This window comes from Leptonychotes weddellii, chromosome X (assembly GCF_054177405.1).
Source record: "Leptonychotes weddellii isolate Sample4059 chromosome X, ASM5417740v2, whole genome shotgun sequence".
Classification (NCBI taxonomy): domain Eukaryota; kingdom Metazoa; phylum Chordata; class Mammalia; order Carnivora; family Phocidae; genus Leptonychotes; species Leptonychotes weddellii.
In genome coordinates, this window is record NC_138385.1 from 28,680,339 (window position 1) to 28,694,910 (window position 14,572).

At 42.1% G+C, this 14,572-nt stretch overlaps 1 long non-coding RNA gene across 1 annotated transcript; it reads right to left on the reverse strand.

The window, feature by feature from the left end:
* Positions 1-4,801: 4,801 nt before the first annotated feature.
* On the reverse strand, positions 4,802-11,468 carry LOC145717951 (uncharacterized). Its single transcript, XR_014141482.1, has 3 exons — positions 11,218-11,468; positions 6,649-6,769; positions 4,802-5,492 (listed from the first exon to the last, which is right to left on the reverse strand). It is a non-coding gene; the product is annotated as an uncharacterized LOC145717951 (long non-coding RNA).
* Positions 11,469-14,572: the final 3,104 nt, after the last annotated feature.

Genomic DNA, 14,572 nt, shown 5'->3' on the forward strand with positions numbered 1-14,572 from the left:
CTTTATAATCATCATTCTGAACTCTAGTTCTGACATCTTACTAATGTCCGTATTCATTAGGTCCCTGGCAGTCGGTATTGCTGCTTGTTCTTTTTTTTTTTTTTTTAAAGATTTTATTTATTTATTTGAGAGAGAGAGAATGAGAGAGAGCACATGAGAGTGGGGAGGGTCAGAGGGAGAAGCAGACTCCCTGCCAAGCAGGGAGCCCGATGCGGGACTCGATCCAGGGACTCCAGGATCATGACCTGAGCCGAAGGCAGTCGCTTAACCAACTGAGCCACCCAGGCGCCCCTGCTTGTTCTTTTTTTTGAGGTGAGTTTTTTCATCTTGTCATTTTGTTCAGAGGAGACTAGATGAATGAGAGAACAAAATACTAAAAGGGTAACAACGACCCCAGAAAAATATACACTAAACAAATCAGAAGAGACCAAAACCAGGGGGAAAAGAAAGGGAAAGAAAGAAAGAAAAAGAAAAAAAGAATATGACCAAATATGATCAGGCTGGTGAATAGATCAGTGCCACACACTAGATTTTGGACATATTTTGGTCTGTTAGAAGAAACTGCCTCCCAAAATTTTAAAGAAAGAAAAACTTATATATGTAGAAAAATAGGGTAAATATGATGAAGGGAAGGAATATGACTGTAAAGATGAAATTATAAAAGATTTTACAAAAGGAATTGATAAGACAAGAAGATGGTTGAAAAAAAGAAAGAAGAGAAATTTAAAAAGAACCAAAAAGGGGGGGGCAGAATGTGGTCAGGCAGGAGACTAAAACAAAGCCATACACTAGAGATTTAGGGTATATTTTGGTCTGTTAGAAGAAACTGTATCCCCCAATTTTTTTTTTTTTTAAGATTTTATTTATTTATTTGAGACAGAGAGAATGAGAGAGAGAGAGCACATGAGTGGGGGGAGGGTCAGAGGACGAAGCAGACTCCCTGCCGAGCAGGGAGCCCGATGCGGGACTCGATCCCGGGACTCCAGGATCATGACCTGAGCCGAAGGCAGTCGCTTAACCAACTGAGCCACCCAGGCGCCCCTGTATCCCAAAATTTTAAAGAGAGAACAACTTATATATATACCAAAAATAAGGTTAACTACAATGAAGGGATAGAATATTACTCTAAAAATGAAAAATAAAAAAGATTTAAAAAAAAAAGGATTGATAAGATGTTGGTTGAAAAAGGGAAAAAGAAAAATTCAAAAAAAAGTAGAAAAGGAAAAAAATAAAGAAAAGTTAAAAAATTAACTTCAAAAGACTAAAAAATCATGGGGAAAAAAGCCATGAGTTCTATGTGCTGTATTCCCCTAGTGCTGGAGTTCTGCTGTTCTCATTGATCAGTAAACTTGGTCTTGGCTGGCTATTCTTGCTGATCTTCTGGGGGAGAACCCTTGCCAGGTCTGGGCTAAGTCTCTGCTCGGGTTTGCTCTTGGGAGCTTTTATTCCCTGCAAGCTTTCCATACAGCTTTGGAGGACGAGAGTGAAAATGGTGGCCTCCCAATCTCCTCCTCTGAGGAGCCGAGAATTCAGGGCCCCACTCCTCAGTGAGCCCCAGAGAAAAGCAGTCAGTCACTCCCGTCTCCCCGGTCTCCGGCCGCACTCCATGCTCACCCGGCCTGTGACTGAACGTTTCTGTCTCTGGCACCCGACCCCGTGTGGAGTCTCCAAACCCAGCAGATCCCTGCAGTGTGCTCCCGCACTGCTCCTCCTGGAGGAGGAAGGGGTGTCTCCCCAGATCTGCCTCTTGTTGGGTCCCTGCTGGAGGAGCAGTGGCCCGACTGTGCCGAGGATCATGGTTTATGGCAACCCCGAGCTGAGAGCCCACTCCTCGGCTCCGTCTCTGCAGCTGGCTTCCCTACTCCAGTACCTGGGAGCTCTGCCGCACTCAGGCACCCCAGGTCTTCCTGTGACCCCAAGGGTCCTGAGACCACACTGTCCCAGCGAGGGTTCCACCCCCTGCTTAGCCACTGGAGCGACGTCCCTCAGCAGAGCATACTTCTAAAAGTTCTGATTTTGTGCTCCGTGGCCCACTCCCCCGCCATCTATCCTCCCGAATATTGCCTCGGATTCACTTCTCCACACGTCCTACCTTCCAGAAAGTGGTCGCTTTTCTGTTCAGACAGTTGCTGCTATTCTTTTCTTCGATCTCCTGTTGAGTTCGTAGGTGTTCAGAATGGTTTGATCCCTACCTAGCTGAATTCCTGGGACCAGACGAAATTTAGGTCTCCTACTTCTCCTGAGAAGTGATACTTGAACAGAAACCTGAATGATCAGAGGGAGGGAGCCATGCAAATGTCTGGAGGAAGAGTCTTCTAGGGGGAAAGCATCCTAGGCTGATGGAAAGGCCAGTGCAAATGCTCTGAGGCAGGAGCATCCTACTGCATTAGAGGCATAACCAGGAAGCTAGTGTGGCTGGAAAGGCATGTGGGCAAAGAAAATTGGAAGGAAAGAAGAGAAAAGAGCAAAGGCAGGCATCAAATCACAAAGGGGCCAAATCGCATACAGACAACTTTGTAGTGTTTTCCTGCATTTAACCCATGTAACATAGCAGAGCTGCAGCTTGAAGGACAGGCAGTATCCAAAGGCAGAAAAGGAGCAAAAGAACATCCTAGAAAGGGGTATGATCGAAGCAAAGGCATGCATACTAAGAGTATGGGCTCTGGGACTTGAGAGATTTGGGTTCAAGCACCAGCTCCGCCATGTTAAGTTCCATGACCACCACCACCCCAACCAATAAATAGAGTGGGATCCATTGGTACATCCCAGGCCCTATCTCTAGGAAACCTAAGATCAGAGGGTGGCTGCATTGAGAGAGGACCACAGATGCAGACAAGCAGAGGGTCCCCCAACATCCACTCTCATCCCCTGGAGAGAGTATTAGAGCACAAATGGAGAGGAAGGGAGAGAGTGCAGGTACCTGACGTCTGTAAAAAGTAATAAGGAGGAAGGTTGAAACAGAAGACAGGGAGATGGGGTAGGCCCTACAATTCCTACCTGGTCTTGAGTGGGACTTTTTGTTGCCACCGAGTAGCTGGATAGTGTACAGTCTCACACTGTAGCTTGCACCACACAGACTGCTGGGGCCCACACCTGGAGTTTCAGATTCAGTAGGGCTGGGGTGAGCCTGGAGAGTTTGCACTGTCCCAAGTGATGCTGATGACACTGGTCTGAGGACCTCACTTCAAAAATGAATGGTATATGGGGATCCCTGGGTGGCTCAGTCAGTTAAGCATCTGCCTTTGGCTCAGGTCATGATCCTGGGGTCTTGGGGGCGAGCGTAGCATTGTGCTCCCTGCTCAGCGGGGAGCCTGCTTCTCCCTCTCCCTCTTCCTGCCACTCCCCCTGCTTGTTCTCTCTCCCTCTCTCTCTCAAATAAATAAATAAAAAATCTAAAAAAAAAGTTAATGCTATGATGGGTGCCAAATGAGGCAAACTTGGAAAATTCAGTCAGCCTGTTTCTTGATTCGTGTACTGACAAAGAGCTAGAATGTCTCTCTCTTGGCATTGACCAAACTGGTTGTCTACACTCCTATACTTCTAACACTATTCAAGGTAGAGAGGGAGAGATGTGTGAGTTGTATGGCTACTGTTTAATATAGAAAAGAGACCATCTGGAACTTGGACAATATTACGAGGTTCACTGACTTATGCTGTTTCTCTTTACTCAACATTATCCATCAGCAAGCAAGACACTGAAAACAGTATATCTAGCCCACATTCTCTGTTGATGAAGGTATGAGAAAACAAGCCTTTCCTATTCTGTATAGTACTTTCTCAATATGTGTATCATTCTAAATAAGTACTATTTTATCTAGCGAGAGCTACACGGATGCTCATCACAAATTTAATTTACAAAAATTCAAACTAGATGCAGCCTAAATGGCTGGCAGTCGGGAACTGGGTGCATACTGTGGAAAGAAAGCTTTGTTACTGAGGAAATCTTAGTGTCCAGAAAATTAATATGGAGGTAGAGATCACAGTTGTTATGGATACGATTTTTTTTTTTTTTGGTATTTTGTGTTTTCTTTTTTTTTTAAAGATTTTATTTATTTATTTGACAGAGAGAGAGACAGCGAGAGAGGGAACACAAGCAGGGAGAGTGGGAGAGGGAGAAGCAGGCTTCCTGCCGAGCAGGGAGCCCGATGTGGGGCTCCATCCCAGGACCCTGGGATCATGACCTGAGCCAAAGGCAGACGCTTAACGACTGAGCCACCCAGGCGCCCAGGTATTTTGTGTTTTCTAAAATTTCTTCAGTGAACATGTATTGTTTTTGTGATCTGAAGAAACATTTTTTCCCCAAATCACTTGCTACAAATTACATTCTGAAGCTTCATGCACACTGTCATTCTTTATATACAATATTAGGCCTTGGCGGCAAAGCTACAGCAAAGTATACAGACCTTAGGTCAAAGTCGTGATTGCTTTGTTTTTCAACATGATATTATTAGTAGGAGAGCCTTTACCACTTGTTAATTCAAGTGGTTCAGAAAACAATGTGTTCAGAAAACAATGGTATAAATGAGCCAGACTAGAATCCAGCTATTCCTATATTTCTATACTGTATTTCATTTTCCTCACACAAATAACTATTAAATGTGAGGACAGAATTTATTAAATTAGGCTAAAAACCACCAGTCTTACAGGGAAGTACCCAAGTAATTATAAAACCTTTTTTTTAGTGTACTGTAACAACAGGCTTAGCTGGACAACAGGTGACATCCAAATTACACTTTGATAATCTGTCTGCAAAGGGATCATTATTACTTTGGACCCCAAGTATCAATGGAAAGGAAAAAAGTCACGTTTGTATTTAAACTTTATTAACTTAATGAATTCATGGAAAATGACAGTAGATCAATTTGAAATTCTTACAAGTTCAGGTCGAAAGCAAAAGCATAATTTCCTAGAAAAAAAATGAAAAGGCTTGGATACAAATGTGTCCTTTTAATAAAGAGTAGAATTCAATCTTACTAACTTTTGAGACAGAGACTATTTCATCACAAAAGATACTTAGCAATAATTTTGCTCTACTGTTGAAAGACAGTCTACTTAGGATTCATATGTGCGCTCTAGAGCTCAAAGAACAAATTAAACCAAAGAAACAAATTCTCTAATGTTGAAAAGACACATCATTCTGAAAACATAGCTGTCTTCCTAACATCTCTCCTTCCAAATCACCTTTCCTACTTCTTACTTATCTTCCTGTTATTTTATGCAAACAAAGTAAACATTTTTTCTTTTATGTAAACACTTTTGACAGATTATTCACACTAAAGCTTACTTAGGAAAAAAATACATTAACAAGAGCAGCAAAAAGTTAAATATTGAAAGAATACATCTAGGCTCTAGCATTAATTCACTACAATATCCCTGTTAACAGCAAACCTTTAAGATGAAAGGACTTTTTGGTCTTCAGAACTGACAACTAATGATTCTTGTATTTTCTTCGCTTTCAGCCTGGAGAATCTTTCATTGAGTGAAAGCTTAGTCTGTGAAGGAAAGAGAGGCTATGACTTCAGTGGGTAACGTTAAAAAATACTCATGGAACTTGGTTATTGAAGTAGACAGGACAGCAGGAGAAGACTGGGAGTGACCAGAGAGACCATGAGTTTGAAGAGACTGCATAGAGCTCCTCTCTGTGACCCTGAAAGCATGAAGGAATTTGCCTGATCTATGGTATAACCACCTCTTGGGTTCTTACAGGCTAAACAGTGTCCTCAAAGGGCTTTAATTGAAGAGGCAGCAAAGAAAGCATACAATTACCCACAGAGTAAGTGGGATGAGGGGCAGGCTTACTTCTGTGCAGTGGAGATTAAATGCCTCAACTATGCCCAGGAATTTGGTCATCTGCCTTGTGAAGACACCCCTAGGGCTAAGTGACTTCCAGTTGGTATTATTAGTCTATATAACCAGCTGGAATACCTCAAAGATCTCCCAAGACTTAACTTCCAGTCTCTTCCTTATATAGACTGGCACTGAGCCTAAGCTTCTCTCTCCATCTTCAAGAAATTGCTTTTTACCACCACCCCAAAACCCAAATCAGAAGCCAGACTGGTACTGCTCAGAAGCACAGTCAGCTCTCCAATACTATAAATTGCCTATTTCCCACGTCTGGGTCATATGCTTTTATGTGGAACACAATTAATCAGAATACGGATGGAACAGGGTGCCCTGGTTAATTTAACCTGTTACTAACTGAAGTTTGGCAGATCATTCTTTTGATTTCAACCCCTGCTGTGAAAATCTGTAAAAATACATTAGTTTTTTTATTTTTGTTTTTGTTTTTGCTTTCTTTAGTACACAGTCTGGTAAATAGAGTGTCTCCTTGGCAGGTGAGAACCATGTTGAGCTTTAAGACCACTACAGATGTAAATGCACAGTAGATTGAAATAAATCCATGACTGACTTGAAGTTCACTTTTAAAAAATGAGTAATTGAGGTCAGTTTATTTTCTTGACCTCCGTGTCTTTCACAAAGGTGAAATACAGGAAAGAAATTTCTTGTGTATTAAAGGGCTCCAGAAAGGCTTTGGTTAACTACTTTTTTTTCCTATACATAAAAGGTAACCCTTGTATATACTTAAAATAGACATGGATTCTTGAACATTTCATGGGCAAGCTTATGGTGCAATTCTATTACATTTACCTGATTACCAACTGCTTGAAAGTTGAGTTTCAGGTATTTTCCTCTGGGCTCCTGCTGAGAACTCTTGGTTGTTGTTTTTTTACTTGTTAGGAGTAAAGCTTTAACCCCATGTTTCACGTATCTGTCAATTAAATGTAATATTTAATAAAAACATATTTCACAGGCACTAATTAGAGGAGCAACTTTGGGCCATTCAGTTTAGCCTCTCTAGGTCTCTCTTCCACCAGCTATATAATTAAGAAGGTATACTCAAGAATCTTCAAAGTTCCTTTTAGTATTAAGATTGCAGTATTAGGGCTCCTGGGTGGTGCAGTAGGTTAAGCATCTGACTTCTGGTTTCGGCTCAGGTTGAGATCTCAGGGTCATGATCTCAGGGTTGTGAGATCAAGCCCCGTGTCGGGCACCATGCTCAGCTCAGAGTCTGCTTAAGACTCCCTCTCCCTCTGCCCCTCCACCACTTTCTCTCTCTCTCAAATAAATAAATAAATCTTAAAAAAAAAAAAAAGATTCCAGGACACCTGGGTGGCTCAATCAGTTAAGCAGCTGACTCTTGATTTTGGCTCAGGTCATGATCTCAGGGTCCTGGGATGGAGCCCCACGTCAGGCTCCATGCTCAGTGGGGAGTCAGCTTGAGATTCTCTCTCCCTCTCCCTCTGCCCCTCCCCCACCTCTCTCAAATAAATAAATAAATAAATCTTTTTTTAAAAAGATTCCAAGTATTGAATCTAGGACTGTTTGCATAGCATCCAAGAGGATCACTTGCCTGCCTTAATCTAGCCTTTTTTATATTGTTACTTCAAAACCACTAGATGAGTTTTGCTACTACTTAAATGCCAAAACAGTTTTACTATTATGTCAGTATGGTTATTCCTATAAGTATTTGGAACAAAAGTAGCCAGAGCTTCCATATATAAAGAAAATGCCTTAGTAATTGCCTTGGGCTTAGCGGGAGGGAGGGAAAGGAGTTAATGGGGAGTGACTACTAATGGGTACAAGGAGTTTCTTTTGGGGGCTCCTGGGTGGCTCAGTCGGTTAAGCATCTGCCTTTGGCTGGGGTCATGATCCCAGGGTCCTGGGATCGAGCCCCACGTTGGGCTCCCTGCTCAGCAGGGGAGTTTGCTTCTCCCTCTCACTCTGCCCCTGCTTGTGTGCTCTCTCTCTCAAATAAATGAATAAAATCTAAAAAAAAAAAAAAAATGATGATGAAGTGCGTCAAAAAAAAAAAGGAGTTTCTTCTGGGGATAATGAAAATGTTGTAAAATTGGATTATGGTGATGGTGACATAACTCTGTTAATATACTACAAGCCATTGAATTGTATATTGTAAGTGGGTGAACTTTATGGCGTGAAAATTATATCTCAATACAGTTGTTATTAAAAAAGTAGCCAGCACATGTGGATACATAGAAATTAATAGAAAAAGCAGCCTGGCTATCCAAAAATTTTCATTCTGCCATGTTGCAAGGGTATCCTCTACCTAGGGCTTCCTGAATGGCTGATGGTGGGTCTGGTTCTTGCTCTGTCTTATTGTAACAGCTCTTCATGAAAATAAACAGCACAGAAGATTTTTTTTAATGGATGGCTAAATAGTTTAAGGGAAAATGTGGACCACATGTCGTGTCTTCATCTGTTTGGGCTGCTTTAAGTAAATAGACTGGGTGACTTATAAACAACAAACATTTATTTCTCACAGTTTTGGAGGCTGGGAAGTCTAAGATCAAGGTGCCGGCCTGATCAGGTTCTGATAAATGCCCTCTTCTGGATTATAGATTGCCAACTTCTAGCTATGGCCTCACGTGGTACAAGGGACCAGGGAGCTCTGTGGGGTCTCTTTGATAAAAACACTAAGCCACATTGGCTCCACCCTTATGACCTAATCACCTCCCAAAGGCCCTACTCCTAATGCCATCACATGGGGCATCAGGATTTCAACATATGAATTTGGGGGACACACAAACATTCAGACCATAGCATGTAGTCATACTCTATAAGAGGTAGAGAACAATAAAAGCCTAACAGCTGTCAGGTTATCTTGATATTGTCAGTTAAGTTGCTGTAGTCAGCGGTTTTAAACAAGTCAGGTATTGTTTTCACTGTTGCTTTTTTTCTGGTTATAAATACTGTTCCTATGAGGACCCAACTGGACCAAAACCCATGTTTGATTTGGCAAAAAGAGAGAGTGCTCTGAGTAATTAAATAAATATTGGTTTGCTAATTAACTTTTAGTTCTACTCTCTTTCCTTTTCTTTGACAACATTCCATAGAACGTGCACATGTTTTTTTGATTTATTGAACACAATATATTACATTATTAATTTGAAAAGCAGGTAAGTGTAACATTCTAGATGTGGTAGGCAGAATTCCAAAAATAGCCCCCAAAGTGTCACCTCAGAACTGTGAATATGATGAGATACCACATCCATGGCAAAAGAGACCTTGTAGATGTAATAAAGTTACGAGTCAATTGACTTTAAAAGAGGGAGATTATCCTGGTTTATCTGGGCTGGCCTAATCCAATCATGTGATAAAAGTAAAAGAGGGGGCAAAAGAAGAAGTCAGAGTGATTCAAAGAGAAGGAGGGGCACCTGGCTGGCTCGTTTGGTAGAGCATGTAACTCTTTTTTTTTTTTTTAAAGATTTTATTTATTTATTTGAGAGAGAGCATGAGACAGGGGAGGGTTAGAGGGAGAAGCAGGCTCCTCGCCGAGCAGGGAGCCCGATGCGGGACTCGATCCAGGGACTCCAGGATCATGACCTGAGTCGAAGGCAGTCGCTTAACCAACTGAGCCACCCAGGCGCCCGAGCATGTGACTCTTGATCTTGGGTGTGAGTTTGAGCCCCATGTTGGGTGTAGAGATTAGTTAAAAAAAATAAAAATCTTAAAAAAAAAGAAAACAGACAGGGCGCCTGGGTGGCTCCATCGGTTAAACGTCAGCTCAGGCCATGAACTCAGGGTCCTGGGATTGAGCCCCACGTCAGGTTCCCTGCTCAGTAGGGAGTCTGCTTCTCCCTCTCCCTCTCCCCTTTCCCCCCTGCTTGTGCTTGCTGTCTCTCTCCCTCTCTCTCAAATAAATAAATAAATAAGATCTTCAAAAAAACAACAAAGAATGAGAATGACATGACATGTTGTTGGTTTGAGGGTAGAGGGGCCCTGCAAGAAAGGGAATTCAGGCTACCTCTAGAAGCAGGGTGACCCCTGGCTGACAGCCAGCAAGGAAACAGAAACCTCATTCCCACAACCTCCAGGAACTGAATTTTTCCAACAACTAAAATGAGCTTGGAAGCGAATTCTTCCCCAGAGCCTCCAGATAAGAGTACAGCCCAGGGCCAGCAACTTGATTTCAGTTCCATGAGGCTCTAGGTAGAAAACCAGCCCAGTGCACCTGGACATCTGAGCTATAGGACTCTGAGATAATAAAGGAGTGCTGTTTTAAGTGGTTTGTGGTAATTTGTTTAAGCAGCAATAGAAAACTAATATGCTAGGCTTTTAAAATTTTTAACCTCGTCTTTACTTGTCCTAGTGGAGAGACACTATAGAAGAGTAGAGGGGCTCCTGGGTGGCTCAGTTGGTTGAGCATCTGACTCTTGATTTTCACTCCGGTCATGATCTCTGGTAGTGGGATTGAGGCCCCCCCCACCCCGCCCGGCCTAGGGCTCTGTGCTTGGCAGGGAGTCTGCTTCTTACCCTCTCCCTCTGCCCCACCCTCTACTCGTGCTTTCTTTCTCACTCTCTCTCTCAAAAAAAATAAATAGGGGCACCTGGGTGGCTCAGTCGGTTAAGCGTCTGCCTTCGGCTCAGGTCATGATCCCGGGGTCCTTGCTCCCTGCTCAGTGGGGAGCCTGTTTCTCCCTCTCCCTCTGTGAGGAGGGGCTTGAACTCAAGACCTTGAGGCCAGCCAGGTACCCCAGTAGCATGTATTATTTTATTTTTTATTTTTGTAAATAAATAAAATGTAAAAGTGCTTAGCACAGTGCCTAGCACATAATAGGCACTCAGCAAATGCAATCGATCATAATTAATCTGCTCCTATGTCCACAGCTCTTTCAACACTTCCACAGATGCCCTTGGTTAGACCCACTTTGAAGGGAGTCTAACAGCTCTGAAAGGGTACACAAATGCTCCTGATAATTTCACCTGGCAAAGTCCTCCATGCTTAAATCTAAGATCATTTGGAACACTGAAATTTACTTAGTATGTCTGATATATATTATAAAGAGCAGAGGGTTTTAATCTTAAGACTGAAAATGAAGAAAAATCTTCATGGCCCCGAATTCTTCAGGGTGACAATTCCTGCATGCTTTAAGTAGAAAGGATACAACATCAGGACACTTATACTCACCATAGCAAAATGACACACGGAAATCTCAAACATAAACAAAAAATCAAACCAGGCAGTTCTACTCATGAATTTCCTGGTTCTATATTAGTATCATTAACAGAAATTGTTATGGATTGTTCAGAATCAGATTCTAGAGGCCCCCTGGGGTAAGTTACTTTTATTTGTTTTTGTTTTATTTTTTCCCCCAAGAATAATTAAATTTAATTGTACAGATGTCTATCGACAAATACCTTTCACGTCTTCGATCATTTTCACGGAGGCTGCCGTCATTTTCTGGTGACATCTAAATGGGAAAAGTTGAAACAAATCATGCAAAATGCTTCCATACTCAGCACAAGGTGCTTATTTTCTACATCTTCAATTGACTAACATTTCCAGTAACAATATTCTCTTTGCTTGATCCTTGGTCTACCGTTCAATTTCAGATTTTTCTCCCCTATTCACTGATGCAAGAATGTCAAAGCCATGGGGCACCTGGGTGGCTCAGTCGTTAAGCGTCTGCCTTTGGCTCAGGTCATGATCCCGGGGTCCTGGGATCGAGCCCCACATCGGGCTCCCTGCTCTGCAGGAAGCCTGCTTCTCCCTCTCCCACTCCCCCTGCTTGTGTTCCCTCTCTCGCTGTGTCTCTCTCTGTCAAATAAATAAATAAAATCTTAAAAAAAATTAAAAATAAAATAATACATGCTACTGGGGTACCTGGCTGGCCTCAAGGTCTTGAGTTCAAGCCCCATGTTGGGTATGGAGCCTACTTAAAAAAAATACTGCTACTAATAAGCTATTTTTGTGGGGCGCCTGGGTGGCTCAGTCTGTTAAGCATCTGCCTTCAGCTCAGGTCATGACCCCATGGTCCTGGGATCGAGCCCCATGTCGCATCGGGCTCCCTGCTCAGCAGGAAGCCTGCTTCTCCCTCTCCCACTACCCCTGCTTGTGCTCTCTCGTTCTCTTTCTCTGTCAAATAAATAAATAAATAAATAAATAAATAAATAAATATCTCTAAAATTAAAAAAAAGTTTTATTTGTATCATCCTATCTCCCTTGTGTCTAATGCCCACTTAGAGGCTAAATAATGTAATATAGGATGAGGGTAATGGAAGTAGGAACCTTTTGTAAGCAATTGTACTACAAGGCTGGAAACACTTGACTCATGTTGACATGTGTGACATACATGACTTCTTCCTACACTGTTGTTGGTAAAAAGGTTTTAAGAAAGTATTAGTAATCATCAGTACATGCAGATGCCAAAACTAATTACTAGAAGGAAAGTGGCTTCAAAAAGAAAAGCCTTTTCAAATGAAAATGATATAAAAAAACTACATAGACTCTCTGCTAGAAAACTGAAAGCCCTGGTACTTACCCTTCGATTCTTGTTCATTTGATCATGTCTTTGCCGCGTCTGCTTCTGGAAGTATTCATTCCTTCTTTTCATTATTAAAAGCCTGATACAAATCATAAATGTTGCAACTTTAAAAAGCAACCTTTTATTTTGAAAGAAATTATGTAAAACGTATGTTTTCAAGCAATATTATTTTATTACACATATTTCAACATCTGAGCTAAGACAGAATGCTGGATGCAATTAAAATACAGAAGAGTGTTTTGGTAAGTGATTTTCAGCTTCAGTGTGAATTATTACTTACCGCATGCATAACAAAGATCAGAAGTTAACCAGGCATTTGGGTGACTATTTTTGCTTAAATTTTTTCAGGAGTGATGTCAGCAAGATGGACTTATAGACTCAATGCTTTGTTTCCTCAAAATTCCTAAGTTGAAGCCCAAACGCCCAATGTGATGGTATCTGGAACAGGGGTCCTTTGGTAGGTAATTAAGTTTAGATGAAGTCATGAAGCCAGGGCCCCATGATGGGATTAGTGTCCTTATAAGAAGGGGAAGAGATCAGAGTTTGCTGTCTCCCCACCATGTTAGAACACAGAGAGAAGGTAGCTGTATACAAGACAGGAAGAAAGCCCTCACCAGACCCCAGCCTTGCTGGCACCCTGATGTCAGACTTCCAGCCTTCAGAACTGTAAGAAATAGACTCCTGTCATTTAAACTACCCAGTTTGAGGTATTTTGTCAGGGCAGCCCAAGCAGACTAAGACAATGGCAGACTAGGAAGCTATGGGTCCTCCTTGCCTGAGAGATAACACTGAATTAAAAGCAATATATAGACTAGAATACCTCTATGAGAACTCCAGAGACCAGCTGAGAAGCTATAGCACCCAGGCCATTGTAAAACCAAGAAGGGATTCCAGTGAATGGGGTAGGAATATCCGCGACAGTTAGTGTACCCATTTGTGTCTCTCCCCCTATGCTGCAAGCAAAGAGCAACCGGGAGGAAGCCCCATACCAGGGCTCCTCCCTTGGGATGGAAACTAAAGAGTGGACCATGTCTGCAATGTTCTGGTTTCTCTGGGGGCTGCCTGAGGGGCTGGTTTTTGTCTCACCAGACTCGGAGCATTCATGGGACCGGTCCCAGAGTCTGGAAGCTATTGAAAACAGAGGCAAGCAGCACGTTAGAGCTGCAGTTCTGTAGGCAAATGCCAAGGGGCGCAAGATTATAAAAGGTCTGAAAGGTGCCAGAGCTCCCAGACAGTAGATCTGTGGTCTTCCCCTGCATAAAGCCAGTATGCAAAGACTGGGAAAGGTGTTTGTTGTTTCAAATGCCCAAATCCCTTGGAGCGCCTGGGTGGCTCAGTTGGTTAAGCATCTGTCTTTGACTCAGGTCATGATCCCGAGGTCCTGGGATCGAGTCCCACTTCAGGCTCCTTGCTCAGCGGGCAGCCTGCTTCTCCCTCTCCCTCTGCCTGCCGCTCTACCTGCTTGTGCTCTCTCTTTCTCTGTCAAATAAATAAATAAAATCTTAAAAAAAAACAAAAAACAAATGCCCAAATCCCAGCAAAAAGTATAAGACATACAAAGAAACAGAAACCTGATCCAATCAAAGGACCAAATTAAAACTGCAGAAATCAGCCTTGAAGAAATGCAGATTTATGAACTACCTGACAAAGAATTTAAAATAATAGTCATAAAGATGCTCAATAAGCTAAAAGAGAACACAGATACACGACTAAAAGAAATCAGGAAAATGATACATGAACAAAATAAGAATATCAGCCAGGAGACAGAGACTATAAAAAATAACCAAACAAACTCTGGAGCTGAAAAATACAATAACCGAAATGAAAAATTCGTTAGAGGGGTTCAACAGAAGATTGGATTAGGCAGAAAAAAGAATCAGCAAACTGGAAGACAGGTCATTTGAAATCATTGATTTGGAAGAGCAAAAACAAAAACGAATGAAGAAAAATGAAGAGAGCCTAAGGGATTTATGGTACATTATCAAGTGGGCCAATATATGCATTATGAGAATCCCAGAAGGGTGAAGGGGGGAGAGAGCTTATTTGAAGAGGTAGAAGCAACCCAAATGTCCATTGATGGATAAATAAAGTGTGGTATAGACACACAATGGAATATCTTTCAACCTTTAAAAGGAAGTAAATCCTGTCACATGCTACAACATGGATGAACCTTGAGAATATTATGCTAGGTAAAATAAGCCAGTCACAAAAAAACAAATACTACGTGA